Genomic DNA, 20,759 nt, shown 5'->3' on the forward strand with positions numbered 1-20,759 from the left:
TCTCCCCTCTTGCTTCTCCCCACCCCCTCCCACAGATAGTCTCCACCCTTCCCAGACCCTTCCTACCTCCACACAGAAGCTTCTCTCAGCCTCCATTTCTCATCAACTCCTCAAAGGGCTCCCACAGCTTGTTCCCAGCATCCTTCAGAATGCCTCCCAAACACACCTGTGTGACCATACTCTTCTGGGTTTGGGTCCCAAGGACACCATTGGAGGAGCTGGCTGTCAGAGTCTTTCCCTGGCACCTTTCTTGAAGGGATCCCCTTGGGGAACAGGATGTTACAGAGCAGCTGTCACTTGATTAGGTTGGCCTTGGGCTTCCACAAAAGTCAATCAGGAGAGTCAGGAGACTGCACTGGGCAGTGTGACTCAGAAAGATAAGTTTGGGGGTGGTGGTGAAAAGTGTTCTCAGTCACAGCCCAGGGAACTTTAGAGATGCTAGCTGATAGAAAGAAGCCAGGTGCCCGTCAGCCAGGTGCCTGTCAGCCAGCTGCCATCTCTCCATGGCTGAAGGTTTTCTTCCCATGCTTGCGGTCCATGTCCCCCTATCAGGCCTATGGGATGTATTGTGCACCCTAGGTGGGAATTCCAGGTAAGGTGCCTTAGCTAGGGTTTCCATTGCTATGATAAAACACCATGGCCAAAAGCAACTGGGGAGGAAAGGGTTTATTTAGCTTACAACCTTCAGACCACAGTCCATTGCTAAAGGAAGCCAGGGCAGGAACCTAGAGGCAGAAACTGAAGCAAAAATCATGGAGGGGGGCTACTTACTGGCTTGTTTCTCATGTCTTGTTCAGCCTGCATTCTTATATACCCAGGGTCACCTGCACAAGGGGTGGCACTATCCACAATGGGCCGGGCCCTCCCACATTTGTCACTGACTTTAAAAATACACCTTAGGCTTGCCCACAATGCATTGGGCTTGTCCAATCTTATAGAAGCATTTCTTATGCTGTTGTTCCCTCTTCTCAGATGACCCTAGCTTGTGTCAGGTTGACAAAGTAGCAACAGTGTAACCAGGACACAGGCTCATTAAGCATCCAGAGGCAAATGATCCTCCCTTGCTGAGCCCTCTTGGGAGAAGCCAGCCTCCCAGGGAAGTCAGTCACTGTTCAATGAAACCATCAGCAGCCACGTCTCAGGAACTGATTTTCCTAACCGGAACTGTATCTCTTCCTTCTGGGCTTTGATTCCTAGGAGCTGTCCACTGGGACCCTCCATGGAAATGCACACTTGGCCACGTACCTCCTGCCTGCTCAGTCCCATAGTGGGCCCAGTGGGGAGCATGGGAAATCTAAGACAAAGAGAGGCCGCTGAGGAGCCCCAAGGGACTAAACTGACTGTGAGGACCTCAGAAGTGATGTCTTCATCCCAGCAGCTCCACCCCCTGAGCAGCCAGTCTGCAGAGGATGTTCCGTGAGTTTAGCGTAAGTTAACCCTACCAAGAGAGGCTACATTCTCCTTGACCCCGAGATCTCAGACAGCATCCCCCATCTAAGAACAGCTCTTCTGGTCATGAACAAGGGCAGCTGTGTCCTGTTCAGTCCTCTGAGTGCCCAACATAGCTGCTACTGTATGTGAGGGGGTACCAGTAAAGGAACTGCCAACCTGGCTGCTCCATGATATCACTAAGGCTTTCATTGTGTACGAGAGAGAGAACAGCCAGAGACATTTGGAGGAGTCCAAAGTGGAGAGAGAAGGAGAGTGAACTTGGCCAGCAGACTGGACATGGCCATGGTTACAAAAGAGGAGGAGCAGGAGGGAACGGTGGAGATGTGGAGACACCAGAAGATAGAGCACAGAGCATACAGCGAGCAAATGATAATGAGACCCAGAGAGAACAAGTGACAGAGTCGTGAAATAGCTGGGTTGAAGGAAGAGTAGCTTGGGACGACAGAAGACACCAGCCACAGGAGGCTATGAAGGGCCAGGATGCTAGCATGAACTCTGAACTGTCTAACAGATACTTGTGATACTGCGGGAGCCTGGAGGCCTGCGAGGCTTTGATATGCACCTACCTTGTGCCCTTCTGACACAGGTAAGGGAAATGACACTTCTTAGCAGATGAGAACTGAATTTACAATTTCCTGAGGAATGCTAGTTTTTATCTAATTGACCAAAAGTTCTCCTGTACTTCCGTTTTAACTCCTGTCTGGACATTTGGATCACTACCATCCCCAATGTCACATCCCATGGATGGGACATTCTGGGATAAAGTTGTAGCTCTGGGGTAGCCTGCGTGTAGCCCCCATAAACAGGTGAGGAACATCATATACCAAAAAGACCAGAAGTTGGGCAGGCAAGGAGCATTGTATCCCACAAAGACTAAAAGTCAGTATGTAAAGGAACAAGATGCAGCCAGCCCTCCTGGGGAGCCACACAGGCCTTATTGGGCTGGACGAGAGAATATCCATTACAGGTGTTTCTGGGAGAGCCTCAGTCAAGGTGCATGGGGGGGTGTTGAGGCAGTGGGTGGGGTAGGGTAGCCAATGCAAACATCCAAAAGACTGGCCATCTTTTAGGTGGCAGTGTGGCCACCAGCCAGGAAATAGAGCTGGACAACCGGAAGCCCCTCCTCTGGAGCTTTGGGAGGGGTGACCTGTGTCACCTGGATCTCAGATACCAGAACTGGGTACTTTCTGTGACTTTGTGCTTTCTGGCCACTTACTGCGCTGGCCTGTCTGACTGAGCAGCTGTGTGTGGACTGTAGGCTACCTTGCTAGGCTGCACAGAGGAAGACCATGCTCAGCTGGCCTAAGTCTGACCCTTGGTCAGGCATGCTATTGCTAACCACGATTGTCACCCTCAGCAGTGCTCCCTGCAGACAGCAGATCCAGGGTCTTATCTGTCTAATCTCCATGGGGATGCCAGCTACAGCTCATTACATGTGCAGGGCACAAATAGGAAGGTGAGCCAGCACAGGGCCACACTGAGATGCTGATGCTGGTGACAACCCCAGCTTCATCCTCATGTGTCTCCATCAAGGTTCTCTGTGGAGGAGTCCAGAGCATTTGGGTATACACACCCGCAAGTATACATGCACCAGCATGAAGGTATGTATACTTGTGTGTGCACACTCAGGAAAGCACATGTGGGTGCGTGCACGCATCTAAGAACAAACTCACGTCCACATCTCCAATCCCATCACCCACATGCGGGAGACCCCTAGAAAGTGGGTAGTGCCTGGGATGCTGTAGATTGGGTCACTTGGTGGCAACCCTTCAAGAGCAAGAAGGAAGAGCTTCTTGGCCAGGAAGCAGCACCTTCAGGCAATCCAGCTGAAGGCAAGGTCCATGGAATGGCTGCAGCCACTATGAGAAATGAGGAGTTTGCTTCCTTCTTTCTGATTGGTGCGCCTTCATCTCTGCCTCCACATAGGAACCTCTTCTGGGTAGAGTCCTCTCTCTCTTTCTCTCACCGGAGCTGGCTTCCTCTCCTTCCTTCTGTGTGTGCCACCCACCCTGATCTGAGATGGTCAACCTCAGGCTTTGCTGTCTGTCTGTAATTCAGCATTCAGAGTACAGTTCCCCTCCATGCCTGTCCCACCCTCACTGGCCCTTTAGGATCTTGTGTGCTTAGGGATTTAATAAACACTATCAAGTTAAGAACTGAACAAGAACGCACACTCTCTTTACAAAATCTACATGGCTGCTGCTGACCAGGGCAATGTGAGGGCAAAGGGCTCACTGGCCCATGCCCAGACTTACCCAGCTTGCAGGGCAGGCATGATGCAGGTATGAAGACAACTACCACTATGATCCTGTAGACTCAACTGAACAGAAAGGCCTTTGACAGAGCCTCCCAGGGCCTCCACCCTCCTCTCTTCTCAGCTGCCTGTTCCTCCCCTGCCCCTCCCCGACCCAGGGCCCAGTTTGTGGACACAGCAGCCAAGGTCCCTCCAGTCACAGTGGAGAGTGACCTAAAACCAAGACTCCCCTGCTCTGTTCTGTGCCTTGTCTGCTACACCCCACTGGCTTTGCCATCAGGAATCCAGGGACTGACATTTTGCTTGCACAGGTGACTCTCAAAAAACCTCCCTATCCTTTGTCCCCACACTCTCCCTGACTCTGCAAAGCTGCACTGTAGAACCAAGGAGGTAGCCTCCACCTGGAGCTACACAAAAAGGAGGCCCTGGGCTCAAACCCTTTGAGGTCCCCAAGCTCACTCACTACCCACAGGAGGCATCGCCAGCCCATGTGAATTATTCACATCCTCCTGCAGTTTGCAGGCTCTGTGTCCATGATGTCAGGACTGACGGCGCCATTTCCTTCCCCACCACCTGCCTTGCAACTCAGCCCTGACCTCCATGACACCCATGATGGTTAATTAAACAGTTGGCAGGTTGCCCATCTGGACGTCAGATGATAATTGTGCAAGCAGACCTGACATAATTCAGGTCTAATACAAGAAAATGGATTTGACTTTGGGTGCCACCTTACCCACTCCTTGAGGACTTGAACCCATCAGGGAGCTGTCTTGTGTGTGTCAGAGTACAGCACAAACCCCTCCTACCACCTCCTGTGATCTACTTAGCCAGTGTCAATGAGTATGGCCAGAGAGAACAGGTGTACTAAGTTATTACTCGTGAAATTTTAGTTTGCTCTGAGGGAGATGCCTGGGGCACGGATGGGCATCTGTGGGGAGCTTTGGTGATGTAGCAGAGGTCCCCTTCTGAGATCAGAGTAACAGATCCCACCTGGCTTGGGGGTCCTAGTAGCAGACCGAAGATCTCACCAGTGGAGACATATGAGAACGATCCAGGCTCAGGACCCAAGTCTGTCTCCCCACCCCCTCTTCACTCTGACTGGACCCAGGCAGCTGTTTCCCTGAAATAAACATTTCACTTGAAGCAAGTGACCGGCTGGCACTGAGTGGCACAGCCCGCCAACAGCCTGAATCCCAGCTTGGCAGCCAGGAAGAACAGGATCTTCTCAAATAAAGCCATGTTTGTTTTTAATTATTGAATTAACTACCGACATCTTTGCTCAACTCGCCGAGCTTCAGGGGAAATTAGCACAGAAATTATGGAGACTGAGGGTCTGGTTTTTATGTGGAGTCGCCTCACCACCTGGTCTATGCTAGGCCCTCACAGCCATTCTGTGGCTCCAGTTAGTGTGGTCTCAGCATCCACTGTCTAAGGAGGCAATGGAGTCATTCCTGCCATGAATGGGCAAGATAGGTTCTCAGGGCACCCGTGGGAAGCTCAGTTCTGACTGGTCCTGCTGAAGCAGACCACAGTTATGTTGACTACAGAGACACAGGGACACACAGCCTGAGCTGCCTGAGCCCTCAGTGAGAGTTTGGACCCTCCCATCCCAATCTTTCCACTCAGTCAGGAATGCCACACTGCTGCCCACTTCACTTTGCCTAGACACCCCCATTGGTGTCCACCTGAGAAAGTCTGGTGTAGAGCACAGAACATGAATGACCAAATCTCCTCCCTGTGAAACAGATTCAAGGACCTCCCCAAGCCATCTTTTTGGGGAGGACACCATCTGGCAGGATCTTTGATGAGGAGTCACTAGCTACCTAGTAGGGAGTTGCCTGCCTACACGGGAACTGAAGGATATTGAGGGCTATGTCCATGCTTCACCAGAAGCAGTCGGCTCCTCCAAGATGCAAGGGCAGTGAGGGATTGATTCCCTGCAATACCAAAGATACTATGAAGGCCAAGTCAGGGCTGTATGACTGATCTAAGGGCTTCTGGGGGAACTCAGGGACCCAGAAAACAGATTGGGTGCTTGTAGCCAGGACTTGAGGACCCACGAGAGAAGAGAGGAGCCCAGAGTCTTTCTATGGAAGCAGACGGCCCAGAGGAGAGGAGAAAAGACCTGGAGAGGTGTGAAGCAAGAGAAATGGATGAAGAAGGGCTCAGAGAGCAGCACTGTTGTCTGGGTTAAAGGATATGGACAATGGCTGACCCTCAGAACATGGAGAATATGGCGAATGATCGGTAGGATCTAACCTGCTACACTCAGCCTCACAGGCTGGCCTAACCTGGGTTTCCATCACCTAATGTGTTGTCTCAAATGTGTTGTCACATGGGCTAGGGAGATGGCTCAGTCAGTAAAGTACTTACCTGGCAAGCATGAGGACCTGAGTTCAATCCCTCGGGCCCACATAAGAAAGCCAGATGTGGAGACGCATGTGTAATCTCAGTGCAGGGAGGCAGAGCCCTGGGGCTTGCTGCCCACCCAGGCTAGTCTACTTGGTAATTGCCCAGATGGATAGCACCCAAGGAATGGCACTTAAAGATGTCCTCTTCACACACACGCACACACACACACACACACACACACACACACACACACTGTCTTAGTTAGGATTTTACTACTGTGAACAGACACCATGACCAAGGCAATTTTTATAAGGACTTATAAGGACAACATTTCATTGGCACTGGTTTACACGTTCAGACATTTAGTATGTATCATCATGGCAGGAAGCATGGCAGCATCCAGGCAGACATGGCAATGAAGGGGCTGACTGTCTTGCAGGCAGCTAGCAGGAGGAGCTCTTCCAGACGGGGGGGGGGGGGGGGGAGAGAGAGCCTGAGCATGGGAGGGAACCTCCAAAGCCCACCCCACAGTGACACACTTCCTCCAACAAGATCACACCTTCTAATAGTAGCACTTCCCATGGGCCAAGCATATTCAAACACACACACACACACACACACACACACACACACACACACTCCACTATTCCATGATATATCCTTGTGTTCAGGGCCTGGGGTTGTCCAAGAGGACTAGGGGCAGCTAAGCCTCAGGGATACATGCTCCATCTGGAGGAATTTGGAGCTGTGACAGGACCTTGCTTCTGGCTATAGTGGGTGGAGGCTAGGGGTACCAGGAAACACCTTATGATGCTCAGGTCAGCCCCAGAGGTGGATTATCCAACACAAAACACCAAAAGTGCCATGTTGAACCCTTTCAGTAGACCAGGGGCAAAGAGTGGATCTCATGAGGTCCCAGAATGACAGCCTTGCCAGACACAGTGTCCCTGAGGGGGCCTGCTGAACCATGGTTCAGTGCAGGAGGGGTTCTCCCTGGGCATGTGGCCACTGCCATGCACGTATCTGCACCCATCACATACACTCACATGGGTGTCTGCACATAGAAGCATGTGCCACACATATATGTGTGTCATGCACATGTGTTTAGGCGTGTACTTGCACATGTCACATAGCACATTCATGTGATTTTGTGTATACCAGAGTACAAGCAAGCAACACACATGCACAGTGTATACATGCCTCTGTATACACATGTCTTCATGCACATACCTCCCACACGTGCATGCAGTATACACACATGGAAGCATCGCATACCTGGCACATACCCACAGGGCTCGTACAGTCACACAGGCCATGTGCACACTTCTCCCTCTGAGGCATTGCACTCCTCTCCTGCCCGCCACCCAGTTCATTCACCTGTGGAGGAAAAATGAGTTCTGATTAAGATGTCTTGATGGAATGCGGCACCGCTGCTCCCATGACTCTTCAGTGGTGCTCTGGAGCTTCACAAGGCTTTAGTATTCTGTGTGCTCTGCTCCTGCACACCCGTGCTCCCAGCCGAGGCCCATCCTTCTCATCCCAAGTATCACTGCTCACGTGCTCACAGAGTGGTGGCAGCAGCCGCTGTCCTTCTGAGGCTGAGGTTTTTAGAAGAATGAATGCAAACATCAAACTTGAGTATTTACAGCCCAGACCTGAGGTAACCGCCTGGCGACTCCGCAGCTTTTATCATAGAGGGTGAGCAGTGTACCTCCCACTTCCAGAACGCTGTTCAAAACGAGGCATCTTGACCGCCCAGCACAGGTTTTGTTCAGAGTTTCCTTCCTCGTCATATTGCTCTTCAGGGTGATTTACCCATCTTGGTCTCTTTATAGCCATGGGATTATAAGGCCTTCCAGGATCTGAGCCTTCCATTCCTACCCTTGCCCCCGGGAGGGCAGCTCTCGAGCAAGGGAGGTCTCCGGGCATCAGAGGTCACCCAGAGCTGGCCCTTCCAGTGCCCGGCAGGATCCACGAGTACACATCACCATCTCTCCTGAATTGGGCCCCGTTTTCCTGTTGAGAAGCCACTCTTGCTCACAAAGAGGGATCCAGTCTGGGAGAGCCAGCCGTGCTTGGTCCAGGATGATAAGGAAGATCCCTCCTCTTCCAAGACATTAGGTTGGGCCCCAGGTTGCAGGAGGCTCCCGGAGGCTGTCCCAGCTCTCCCACCCTTCCCCACCGCCTCAGTTCCACACTGAGTCATCCACTCCTGTTGAGGAATTACCCACGTAGCCTTAGCCATGGCATCTCTTTTCCTCCCTGCTCTGAGCTCTGGAAAATTTTTTCTTCAACATATGAATAATGTATTGAAAACTCAGGCAGAGCAATCACGGGCCATGAATAATTGCAAGGTACAGGCACATTAGTTAGCTGTACAATCCACTTACAGACCAAACCAACCATCTTATTAATGGCAAGGCCCTGCAGAAGACTGACTAGTCCAGGCCTGGCTCAGCTGTGGCCTCTGTTCTCAGACTCAAGGGTACTTGAAGAACCCCACTCTGTGCAGCTGAGAGCCCCAGGCTGGGAGCCAGTCTGACACTCCTAAGCATCCTGGGAGATGCTCCATTTGCTGCTGCTTTGCTCTCCTCCCAGTGAACACATTGGCAGAGTCAACTTTGTGATGTCTGGGGAAATTATGTGCTAAGGAAAAGTCAACCTTGACCCAGAGCCCTTCCTTAAGCAATCCCATTTCAGTGAGCCTGTCCCAGCAGGGCTCAGAGTAGCGGTGGGTGCCATCATCATGGCTCTTATCCTCTGATTCAAGGTTGGGGATGGGGACAAGAGTAGTGGTCTCAGCAGATTCAGAAGCTCTTAAGTTGCCTTCTGTGAACCAGCTTGTCACCAAGCATTGATCATCTTAATTCCCAAGTAGTTTTTTTTTTTTTTTACACCAGTCACCTTGTTCCTGATGAGAGTGTCACCAGAGGCTATTATCCGCAATCCTCATTTTACCCAGGAAATGGCTAGATTGGAGTTCAAACAACCTACCAGGATGCCAGGCTAGAGGGAGTTGCAGAAATGAGACTCTCTCCGACCCCAGCACCTGTCCTTAAGCTTTGAACTATTCTGGGACCCACACTGAAGTGGAGGGTTGGCAGGGCAGACCTTAGTTGCAGACAGACGTCATCTGTTCTAGGGCATGCCAGTGGAGGCTTAGGCCAGGTGAGAACTAGGTGCCAGCTATCTATGAGCCCACCTTGGCACATGGACCTTACCTTGAGGTACCCAGGGCACAAGAAGAACCTTTGTGAGGATAGGTTCTTCCCCCTGGAAGTGACCTTGTTCCAGCATACAAGGCAAGCCAGCTCCTGGATCAGCCAAGTGTCACCGGGATGCCCCTGCCACAAGACCAAAGAATCCTGGACATTACTGTTCTCTCTCTCTCTCTCTCTCTCTCTCTCTCTCTCTCTCTCTCTGTCTGTCTGTCTGTCTCTCTCTTACAGGGTCCACTTGTCCATGATTGTCATGGCCCTAAACTACAGGTTCATGGCAGTGGTCATGGGGTTACCCACAGATGCACGGAGTGCCCACCAGGAGGTAGTGCACTGCCTTCTCTCCTGAGGAGGCCTGCCCAAAGCCTGGACAAGCTTACTTCACCATGGAAAGACCTTAAAAGCTTTAGCTTTCTCTCTGGGTCAATGTTCTCTCAACAAAATATTATAATTAAGCTTTGAAAGCCTAGGCTGTGGCCTGAGCCCCATGCCTGCCAGCAGGACTATATCACAAGCTTAAATTTTTAAAGAGATGCTGGAAAGATCACTCAGCTCCATATCACAGGGGTGCAAGGACATCTGAAGGTCCATGATGCTAGGGACTTGGGGGGGGGTGGCTAGCAAGGGATCTTAGTGTGGCCCTAACAACAGCCTTGAAAACATCAACCACAGTGGCAGTAGTAGTATAGGAAATAGGCCCAGAATGAGCCCATTTCACAGATATGGAGAGAGAGGCACAAGAATGCTAGAAAGGGAGGTTGTTGGAAGCATGGCCTCAACCTGCTGTGCAACAGACCCTATGCTGGTCTTTTTCCCTGTCCAGCAGATGTGACATTTCTAACAGTCACAGCTATGGGGTCAGGAGTCAAGGAACACCAGCAAAAGGCCTGGTGGGAGACACCATTCCTCCCATGGCTGCAGGCTTTGTCATACACAGGCAAGCAGAGTAAGACTTGTCCCCTAGCCAGACATTACTGTCTTAAGCCTCTGGCCATACTACTGCCTGACCCTAAATGACTACCAGTGAACTACTGGAGGCTCTTCGCCTGGCAGGACATGCACAGAAGCTGAGATGGCATCAGTTTGGAGGAGTCAATATGTTTGGTCTCACAAAGACATAAACAACTCCTGCAGCCTACAGTGCTGGGTGGCACATTGTCACCCACTGAGGGTTGCCTTAGCTCACACCCAGACATGGGAAATAATCAGACACTGATGCCTGGCCGGCCCCAGGCTCCACAGGCCCTGAGTCTGACCTGGTTCTCCTCCCTTTTGTGAACTGAGGCTGCTCTACACCAGAGCAGTGGATGGGGAAACCAGCTCTCAATGCCTCCTCCCCGCTGCCAGCCCTGCCACTTTATGTTCAGCCACTGAGCATCAACAGGACAATGTTCTGTTGGACACAAAAGCTCTCATGGCTCTGGATGACTTCAAAGACAGCTTTGCCATTGTGCTATTCGCCTAAAAAATTGTATTTCCATTACTGGAGTGAAAGACCCTCTCTTTGCCATGTTAGCCACTGAGAAATAAAATCCAAAAAAAATCAATGCTCCGATTCCACTGTGTTTCTTGGTGGAAGTAAAAGAAGAAACTGTTTTCATCATGAAACAGGTTGCGGTTGCATACATTTCAACAGCTTCTTCCTTTCTGCATAATTCTGTCACCAGAATTAATGTCTGCCAGAGTAAGTATACAACCACAGCTCTCAAGTGCCCATCACGTGCCAACCAGAGCTCCCATCATGTGCTGGCCAGAGTACCCATCATGTGCCAGCCAGAACACTCATTATATGCCGGCCAGAGCACCTATCAAGTACAGTCCAGAGCACCCATCATGTGCTGAGCAGAGATTAGAACTAGGAGCCTGCTCCATTACTTCCAGGAGCATTAGAAGGTCCAGGACAGCCTCTAGGAAAACAGACATGACTGGGTGGAGGGTGGGTACAGCAAGGGGTGTAGGGGCACAGGCACACTTAAGTTAGGCAGTGAGAGCTGCTGCCCGGGCAAAAGCTGGGGCAAGGGCAGCAATGGGAATGACCATAAGGACAGAGCAAGCCTCACAGACAACACAAGTCACCCAGCTGGGACACTCCAAATTCCTAGGATTTCTTGGAGCTTCCAAACAGCCTCAATTTATTTGCTACGCTCTCTCACCTGAGCCGGACTCTGCTGGTTTAAAATGTAGGCTCTGTGCTTTGAGAATTCCTTTTCTGGGGAGACATGACTAATGTCTACCCTGTCCTTATAAGATCCCAATGACAAACAAAAGTACGATTCCACCAAATTCAACCTGGAGAACCAATGATTTACTGGGCTTACAAATAATGGTGAGGGGTTGCCTTCAGGAGTATGGGTGACCCCAAAAATGCCACACTGGGAAGTCTTCACCCAGCTTCCCTATGACCACAGAGGTATGATTCTCCCTCAGTTATCCCTGCTCAGCCTACACATTTAGTACCTCTTGACATCACAGGGCAGAATCGCCCACAAATGGCTGCTGGGTACAGGAGGGAGACACTGAAATCTTAAGTGAGAGTTCAATGACCCCCAATCCCCTCTTTTTCTCAGAGAACATCAACTGTCAACAGGCCAGTCCATAATAGTCTGTCTCAAACAGGGCAGCACACATCTAATGAAGATGATGGCTGTTTCACTGGAAGGATCACGTTCGGCAACACTCTGGAGCTCTGAACCAGCACTTCTTTTCTTGACTGTTTCTTTGATTCAAACCTGGGCACTTATTTTGAGAACCAGTATCTAGAAAAATGCTTGCTAAAGTCATGAGCACAACCCATCAGCCACAGGAGACCCCTGTGGGTCCAAACCCATCTGAACAGCCACAGGAGACCCCTGTGGGTCCAAACCCATCTGAACAGCCACAGGAGACCCCTGTGGGGTCAAACACAACTGAACAGCCACAGGAGACCCCTGTGGGTCCAAACCCATCTGAACAGCCACAGGAGACCCCTGTGGGTCCAAACCCATCTGAACAGCCACAGGAGACCCCTGTGGGTCCAAACCCATCTGAACAGCCACAGGAGACCCCTGTGGGGCCAAACCCATCTGAACAGCCACAGGAGACCCCTGTGGGGCCAAACACAACTGAACAGCCACAGGAGACCCCTGTGGGACCAAACACAACTGAACAGCCACAGGAGACCCCTGTGGGGCCAAACACAACTGAACAGCCACAGGAGACCCCTGTGGGGCCAACTGGATTCTGCAATTATGAGTTAACACTACCCATGGGAACCTTACTCTGGCCACCTGCCAACCATTGGGAAGTTCCTGGAAGAGGGGAACTGTCACTGTCACTTCAATAAACACTTGAGAAAATCAGCTCACATGTGGAGAGGCTCATGTTGGCTCAGGTCTCAGGGGCTTCCGTCCATTGTCACTCAGCTCCATTCCTCCTGAGCCCACGGTGAGGAGCAGTGGTGGAATGCTTTTTGGTGAACACGAGACAGAGACAGGAAGGGTCTGGGGGCAAGATACATCCTTCAAAGAGACACCTTCAGTGGCCTACTTCCAACCAGGCTCCACCTTCTAAGAGCCCACCAACCCATGAGCCCACCAAAGGATCAGCCCATCAATTGAGTTAATACCCTGGTGATCCAATCACCTCTCCATCACACCATCAGATGGGATCAAGCCCCTCAACACAGAGCCTTTATGGGAAGCTGAAAATGTCTTCAAGTAGCCAGCACAGATACGGAACATCTTCCCAAAGACCACTGCCCAGCCTTCCCATGGTCTCCATGCATGTTTGTAAGAGGAGAAGGGCCCACTGGAAGGAGCACATGTAACTCTATGACAAATCTAGGTTGTTTCAGCACCCACTTCACAGATGAGGAAGCTGAGGGTCAGAAAGGTGAAGAAGGCAAGGACAGCTTGAGACTAGGGACTCATGGATTCTGCAAGGTATAGTAAAACTTGTGTCTAGTGTTACCCTTGGGTTTGTCCACAGGAAGGGAAAAAGGAATGGAGTTGGTAGCAACAAGCAAAACTCCAGCTCCACATATGAGGCTGTGTGACCATCATACCCTGTGATCTGGCAGCGTGGTCAGACCACAAGAGTCTTCAGTGCAGGCAGTGTCAACTGCTGGTGGTACCTGTGTGCCTGTAGCAAGTCCCTCGGCATCTCTGGGCTTCTATTTCCTTTCCTATAGAATAGAGAGAATGGTAATCTCTCCAAAGACTAGAGAGACAGTGACAGACATGGATGATCTGCATAGAGCCTCACAGGTATGTCCAGTAGGCTCTGCCACTGCCAGGTCACAGAGGAGGAGGCTGGCACAGAGCTAGGATCATGCAGCTGGAAGCAGCTTCCAGTTCCACCTGGAAGATGGCTGCCTCTAACTACAGTCTCCTGCTCTGTTCTCTCATTGAGTTTGAGAACCAGGCCCTGAATATCTGGGTCAGGGCTGTCCAACAGAAGCTTCTAGACTAATACATCAGAGTCCCGCTGTTCAGCAGAAATTCTCACATTCGAGATCACCAATGCTTGTCATAGATCCGTCACTCCTGGCTTGCAAGTCACCAGTGTATGCTGGGTTTCAAACTGAATTGAACCTGAACTTATTTAGATTTAAGAAGGACCAGGCAAACCTGGTGGCCATGCCGGTGTGTCTGCTGTCAACATCCTTACATGTTGGTGAGCAGTGTGCAGAGGCTTTCCAAAGACTCTGTTGGTGGGCAAGCCTGTGAGAGCTGTGGCCAGCTAATTCCTCCTGGTGACATCCATCAGTATCCATGGGTTGGCCCTGCCTGGGCCTCAGGAAGCTGTGGGCCACGACCTGATTGGGTCACCAATGGGAAGCAGCATAAGCTGGTGCCGTGTACAGGATAAGGCAGGGACTCAGAGTCGTACACTGAGCTCAGTTCTAACTTTGTTGCTCACTGAACTGTGTCCCTCTGCACAACAAAGTCACAAGCCTCACCTTAAAATTTTGAAGACTAATTGATCTTCGATGGCAGGTAGGACCAATTGATTTACAGCTCATTCTCAGGCCTCGATCTTCAAGTCAGTCACAAAGTAGCCTCACCAAAGTCCAACTCCTGTGGCCCTGGAAGGGAGGTGACCATGGAGGCACAGCAAGGCCACCTGCCACAGCTCCTATTCTGCTAAACAGCCCCCTGGAGCCTGGAGACCCTGGGAAGATTATGCTGAATACTGGCTTTCTAAGCATCCAGGGCTGGAGGAGAGGAGGTTGCCATGGAAACAGCATCTGTTCTATTCACTGGAGTTTTAGAGGCGAGCAAACAGATAACAAAATACAGCGGAGCCCAAATGTAGTGCCTCCTTCGCTTACTGTGATGAGCTGTGTGTGAGGTTGTCGGGCGGAGGGGAGGTGTTAGAACTCACAGAGACCATCCACTTAGGATTTGTTTATGGCTGCTTGACACTCAGCTCACTCGCCTGGGTTTTGACTGTTTTATTGCCAAAAGGCAACATCAGACACTTGGCAGCAGGACAAACAGAACAGCAAAGCCAGGCACGAACACTTCTGTACCCCAAGAGACCTCAGGCGGGTGGTGTAGCTTTTGGCTTCCAGAGCTCTGGGACTGTAACGGAGAAGGGAGTATTCCCCTTACTCCCAGACTCCCCATCTTCCTACAGAGTTCCTTGGCAAGTCCCAAGTCTGCAACCCTGGTTGAACGCCATGTAGGAAGATCCAGAATATAAATGCACTCACACGTGACATGCGTACTTAGTAGGAGTGCCTACACACGCGTGTGCGTGCGTGCGTGTGTACGCGCGCACACAAACACGAGTGTTTGTTCACAAGCATTCAGCTCAGCCCTCCTCATTGAGCCACATGCTCTCTGTGATTGACATCCAGCGTGGGAATTGAAACACACAACATCAAGAGCAAGAAAGAAACCAGCTGCTTGAATGGTGAAGAAGTCTTGAAATACAGAGAAGGGGACTAGATCACCACTGAAGACAGACCTCCTCTTTGAGGTAAATGAAAGATCCCAGGTAGGCTTCCTGGAAGAGAAGACATCTAAGCTGAATTCTGCCAACACCTCAGCCTTGTCAAGATGGAACACCAGGGCCCCAATCCAAGGACCTCACTGATATTCAACCTTGACCACCAAAAGGCACAGGGGTAGCACCATGGGGATATAGACAGGGCCACAGGTAAACACACACAGCTGTTATAGAGTCATTGCCTGGGTGGCGGTGAGTCCCACTTCTGACACCCAATTAACAAACATCAGGCCTGTCTGACAGCAGCCTCACAAGCAGCTGAAAGGTGTCTTGCTGTCCCTGGCTTGGGTGTACAGGACAAAGACAGGAGCTGCTTTTCTTGGTAGTGTCATTACCCACCAGGCTGGCATGGCAGGCCACAGTACCTGCAGAGCAGAGGGGCTGAGGCCTCAGACAAGCATTTGCTTATTCCATTATTCTGTGACCTGGAAGAGATAGGTGCCTGTGGTCAGAGTCATTCTCAGCTAGATCCGGTCACTAACTTGCTACATGGTCCTCTTCCTGTGCAGTTGGAACAAGGGGAGTCCAGAGGTCACCTGTCCCATCTGCCTGTCAGGACTGCCCAAGACCTCAGACCACACACAGTTCATCACATATAGATTTGGGGATCTCAGGATGGAAGGTGCACAAATAGGTCCCGTTCTCAGGCAACAACCAACATCAGCAGCAAAGGCATGTTTACCTCCCTCTAATTAGGACTAATTTAATCAACTTGGAAAGAGATGGGAAATGATGGTGGTGTGGAACAACGGCCTCATCAGAGCCACGTTGCTGTATTTAATTTGGAATTAAAGTGTTTGTCATTCGAGGGCCGGTATGAGAGCCTCATGAAAGATTGATTGTTCTCCTCCATGAGGTGGCTGGTTGCTTGGTGCTATGTGATGGGTACTTACTGAGAATGGAGCCGACTGACCAGCACTGGACTGTGGAAACAAGCAAGCCCTATTCTGCATACAGGTTCCCACCTCACACTTCAGTGAACAGAAGTGCCAAGTGTGTCCAACCCAGACCTCTCCGGGGTTTTCTGAGCATGGTGACGAAAGCCCACAGGGTCCAAAGATGCCTGGGCCAAGGGCATCCTACCTGAACAGCATCTGAGTGGCTTGCCAGGCACAGCCCTGGTGCACTCACTCTCCTCTACAGATGGAAAATCAGTAGAAGAAAACAGAGGCGCTGAAGGAGCATGTGATCTTCAGAGCTGACTGACAAAGTTGGGGTGTCCATATTAGCAGCATCAGAGTGTAATTCCAAAAGCCTCTTCTATGAAGGCCTGGAGGAAGTTCATTAACTGTCGGCCCCAATGGAGCCCTGGCCAGCCAAGGAGACCTCAGCAAATGTGGCTCCTGGCCAGGAAGGATGCCCAGCCTCAGTGTCCACCAACAAGCAGGCTGTAAGCACATACAACCTAGGGACAGTGCTATGAAATACCATGAAGGGTCTAGTGACCCCTTCTATTGATTTTATTTTGTTTCCAGGGCTGCAGGTATGGCGGGGGTGGCTGAATGCTTGCTACTCATCAAAGAACTCAAGTTTGGTTTCCAGTTACAAGGGTTCAGATGCCCTTTTCTGGTCTCCTCAGGAGCCCACACACATGGGACACACACTCATACATATGCTTTTATAATTTTTTAAAATTATACTTCCTAAATTTTCAGAGCATGGACATACACCTGTTCTCTGGTGCATGTGTGTGTGTGTGTGCGTGCGCGCACACACACACACACACACACACACGTACAGAGAGAGAGAGAGAGAGAGAGAGAGAGAGAGAGAGAGAGAGAGAGAACTCTTTTTTAAAAAGCCAGGGCTCTCCATAGATTGGTTCTAGCACCAAAGCCCCCTGATGTGTGACTACCCAGCACTGCCTCCTGGTTGGAAGCCATCAACCTGGAGACAGCCAGCATGTGGGCTCATGGGCTCCAGGCCCAGGATAAGTCCATTCTGAGCAATTGCGAGGCACCTCAGAGCACCGGCAGATTGTGGGTCCAGGCCACGTGTAGCAACCACGTGTGGTCCACCTAGCAGGGAACACTTTTGTCTACCAAAGTTCAGTGCTGCCATTTCAACTGGGGACCAAAGTGGCTTCCTTTCTGATGATGCTGTTGAAAGTTTATCATAGCTCCTCCTCACACAGAGCATAGGGTCAAGAATTCACAGCCTGGACAATCAGCTCCTCTTTACCCAAAATTGCAGCCTGACCCTAACCCCTAAACGGTGCACATGCCCAGATATGGGCTTTGTTACTGGGTTTCAGCCTAAATGAAGGAGTCACTTACTCTTCACCAATGCAGACCTTTGCCCATCACATCCAGGCCCTCTCCTCCGGTGTTTTCCTGTATCTATTGTGTTCCTTGTCTGTCTGGCCTTCTGAACATACACACACTCCAAAGCCCCACGATGATGGCACACTGCTTCCTAAGGTAGATGGATAGAGGGATGGATGGGTGAATGAAAATGGATAATGGAAGGGTGGTGGATGAATGGTGAAGTATACAAGCTGATAGATTGGGTAGATGGATGGAAATGATGGATGATGGACAGAATATTGGATGGGTGTGTGTGTGTGGATGGGTGTGTGTGGATGGGTGGGTGTGTGGATGTGTGGGTATGTAGATGGGTGGGTGTGTGGATGGGTGGGTGTGTGGATGGGTGGGTATGTGTGTGGATGGGTGTGTGTGTGGATGGGTAGGTGTGTGGATAGGTAGGTGTGTGGATGGGTAGGTGTATGTGTGGATGGATGGGTGGGTGTGTGGATAGGTGGGTGTCTGGATGGGTGGGTGGGTATATGGATGGGTGGATGTATGTGTGTGGGTGTGTGGATGTGTGGGTGTGTGGATGGGTGGGTGTGTGGATGGGTGGGTGTGTGGATGGGTGTGTGTGTGGATGGGTGAATATGTATGTGTGTATGGATGGGTAGGTGTGTGGATGGGTGGGTGGGTGAATATGTGTGTGTGTGTGTGTGTGTGTGTGTGTGTGTGTGTGTGGATGGGTAGGTGTGTGGATAGGTGGGTGTGTGGATGGATGGGCGGGTGTGTGGATGGATGGGTGGGTGTGTGGATAGGTGGGTGTCTGGATGGGTGGGTGGGTATGTAGATGGGTGGATGTGTGTGTGGGTGTGTGGATGGGTGGGTGTGTAGATGGATGGGTGCGTGAATTGGTGGGTGTGTGGATGGGTGTGTATGTGGATGGGTGGGTGTGTGTGTGGATGGGTGGGTGTGTGGATGGGTGGGTGTGTGGATGGGTGGGTGTGTGGATGGGTGGGTGTGTGGATGAGTGGGTGTGTGGATGGGTGGGTGGGTGAATGTGTGTGGGTGGGTGTGTGGATGGGTGTGTGTGTGGACGGGTGGGTGGGTGTGTGGATGGGTAGGTGTGTGGATGGGTGGGTGTGTGGATGGGTGGTTGTGTGTGTAGATGAGTAGGTGTGTGGATGAGTGGGTGTGTGTGTAGATGAATAGGTGTGTGGATGGGTGAGTGTGTGGATGAGTGGGTGGGTGGATGGGTGGGTGTGTGGATGGGTGGGTGGGTGTGTGGATGGGTAGGTGTGTGTAGATGAGTGGGTGTGTGGATGGGTGGGTGTGGGTGGATGAGTGGGTGGGTGTGTGGATGGGTGGGTGTGTGGATGGGAACATGGACACAAAATTGGATGGATAATGGTTAAATGAATGACAGGTAAATGGTGAATAGATGAAAATTAAATGGATGATAGATGAATATATGGATGGATGGATGGATGGATGGATGGATGGATGGAAATCTGGTAGATGGATGATGGAGAGATGCTTTCATATAGCATTTCATACAGCAGCCCTACTGTTACCCCCTTGAAAGTAGAACTACATTCTAGGAAGGTGCTCTAACACAGTAGGGCACATGGAGCTTAGGGGTGTGCCCATGATGGATCTCCACCCAAGAATGAGACAGTGCAGTGGAGCCCAGCAGGTACTCTAAAGGGAAGATCCCAATGCTCTCCTTGCCAGAGACCATTGGAACATTTCCTCACTAGCCTGAGACTCAACCCAACTCTGAGCCTCAGGTCTGCCCAAGAGAAACTCATTTAGACATTATTTAAAGCAGTGCAAACAGACACTGTGTCAGGGTAACTCTGACCTAGAAGGATGCTGTGTGCCGGTGTCAGTGTTTTAGATGAGATGACAAGGGAGAGAGAGAAGGACTCAAGTGAGGTGGAGAAGAGAAAAGGACAAAGGCTTGCTCTAATGGACAGACAGGCAGCTTGTCTGCCCTCCTACCCAACCAGGTCTGTTTCCCTTAAACTGGGGACAGAGGCCTGTCCATATAATGATTATATTTCAGGGCAAGGGTTGTCACAGCCTCTGAGTCACAGAGGACACATGTCTATAGTCGGAAGCCCTTTTTAGTAAAGCTTAAGGAAGGGAGGTCGGGTAGAGGCACAGGTGTTGCTGGTGGCTTGAAGGGGCATCAGCATCTCCAGGGCCAGAGTCACCCTGAGCCACATCTCATACAACCAAGGCCTTGCTGGAACATGCTCAGTGACATGGTTGTGTGGAGTCAGCCTATAGACATCTGCTCTGTGAGCTGGGAAATCAACAGGCCCTTATATCCTGCTTGAGGGTCACAGGATGAAACCCAGAGAGCTCAGGGAACAAATAGGATGTCTTTAACTCCAACTTCCCTCCACCATCTTTCTCTCCCATCCTGAAAGGAACTGAACAGCAGGAGACGTGCTCAGCAATGAGCAGCTGAGGTGGGATGTGAACCAGCCAAGGATAACAGCTATAGCAATGGTTGGATGCTGCCACCAATGTGGACAAGATGAAGCCTAGAAGACACATCAAGAAAGCACTGTTCTCTGAAGTGTTGGGGATGTTCCAGAGGCCGCTGTAGACCCTAGGTGGCTCGTCTTGAAGAGTTAGCTGCATTAAAATGTCTAAACTGGTTTGTTTTGTTTTGTGAAAAAGAACAGAACACAGATCATGAATATTCAGACTCTGGTGGGAGTGGGAATGTGTTGGGAAAACTCAAGCCAAGGGAAATAGAGGGTTGGCAAGAACAGAGCAAGAAGATACATGGCACCAGGCATGAATCTGGCCAAGGGGCTGCTGCTGTTTATTTTTCTAAAGTATGTATCTGTGTATGTTAGGGTGTCTGTTGCTGTGATAAAACTCCGTGAAAAAAAAAAAGTTGGGAAATAAACATTTGTTTAATCTTACAGTTCCATATCAGTCCATCATCCGGAAAAGTCAGGGCAGGAACTCAAGGCAGGAGCCTGAAGATTTGAATGTTTTTTAATAAGACCCCAAGAAGTTAGGAGATAGCTCTGCAGTTAAGAGTATGTGCTGGTCTTCCAGAGGGCCCAGCTTCAGTTCCCAGCACCCACAACATACCCACAACTCCAGTTCCAGGGGACCTGACACCCTCCCTTGGCTCCACCAGAACCCACATGCATGTGTCATACATGCACATGCGCACAAATAAAAATGTTTTTCAAATTTTAAAAAAACAGACAACAA

General features: G+C 50.7%; 1 long non-coding RNA gene across 1 annotated transcript; it reads left to right on the forward strand.

Moving 5' to 3' along the window:
- The first annotated feature begins 1,123 nt into the window (after positions 1-1,123).
- Positions 1,124-20,458, forward strand: LOC143441245 (uncharacterized). The gene is made up of 2 exons (XR_013108462.1): positions 1,124-2,038; positions 19,952-20,458. It is a non-coding gene; the product is annotated as an uncharacterized LOC143441245 (long non-coding RNA).
- The last annotated feature ends 301 nt before the right edge of the window (positions 20,459-20,759 follow it).

The sequence above is a fragment of the Arvicanthis niloticus genome, chromosome 2, assembly GCF_011762505.2.
Source record: "Arvicanthis niloticus isolate mArvNil1 chromosome 2, mArvNil1.pat.X, whole genome shotgun sequence".
In the NCBI taxonomy this organism is placed as follows: domain Eukaryota; kingdom Metazoa; phylum Chordata; class Mammalia; order Rodentia; family Muridae; genus Arvicanthis; species Arvicanthis niloticus.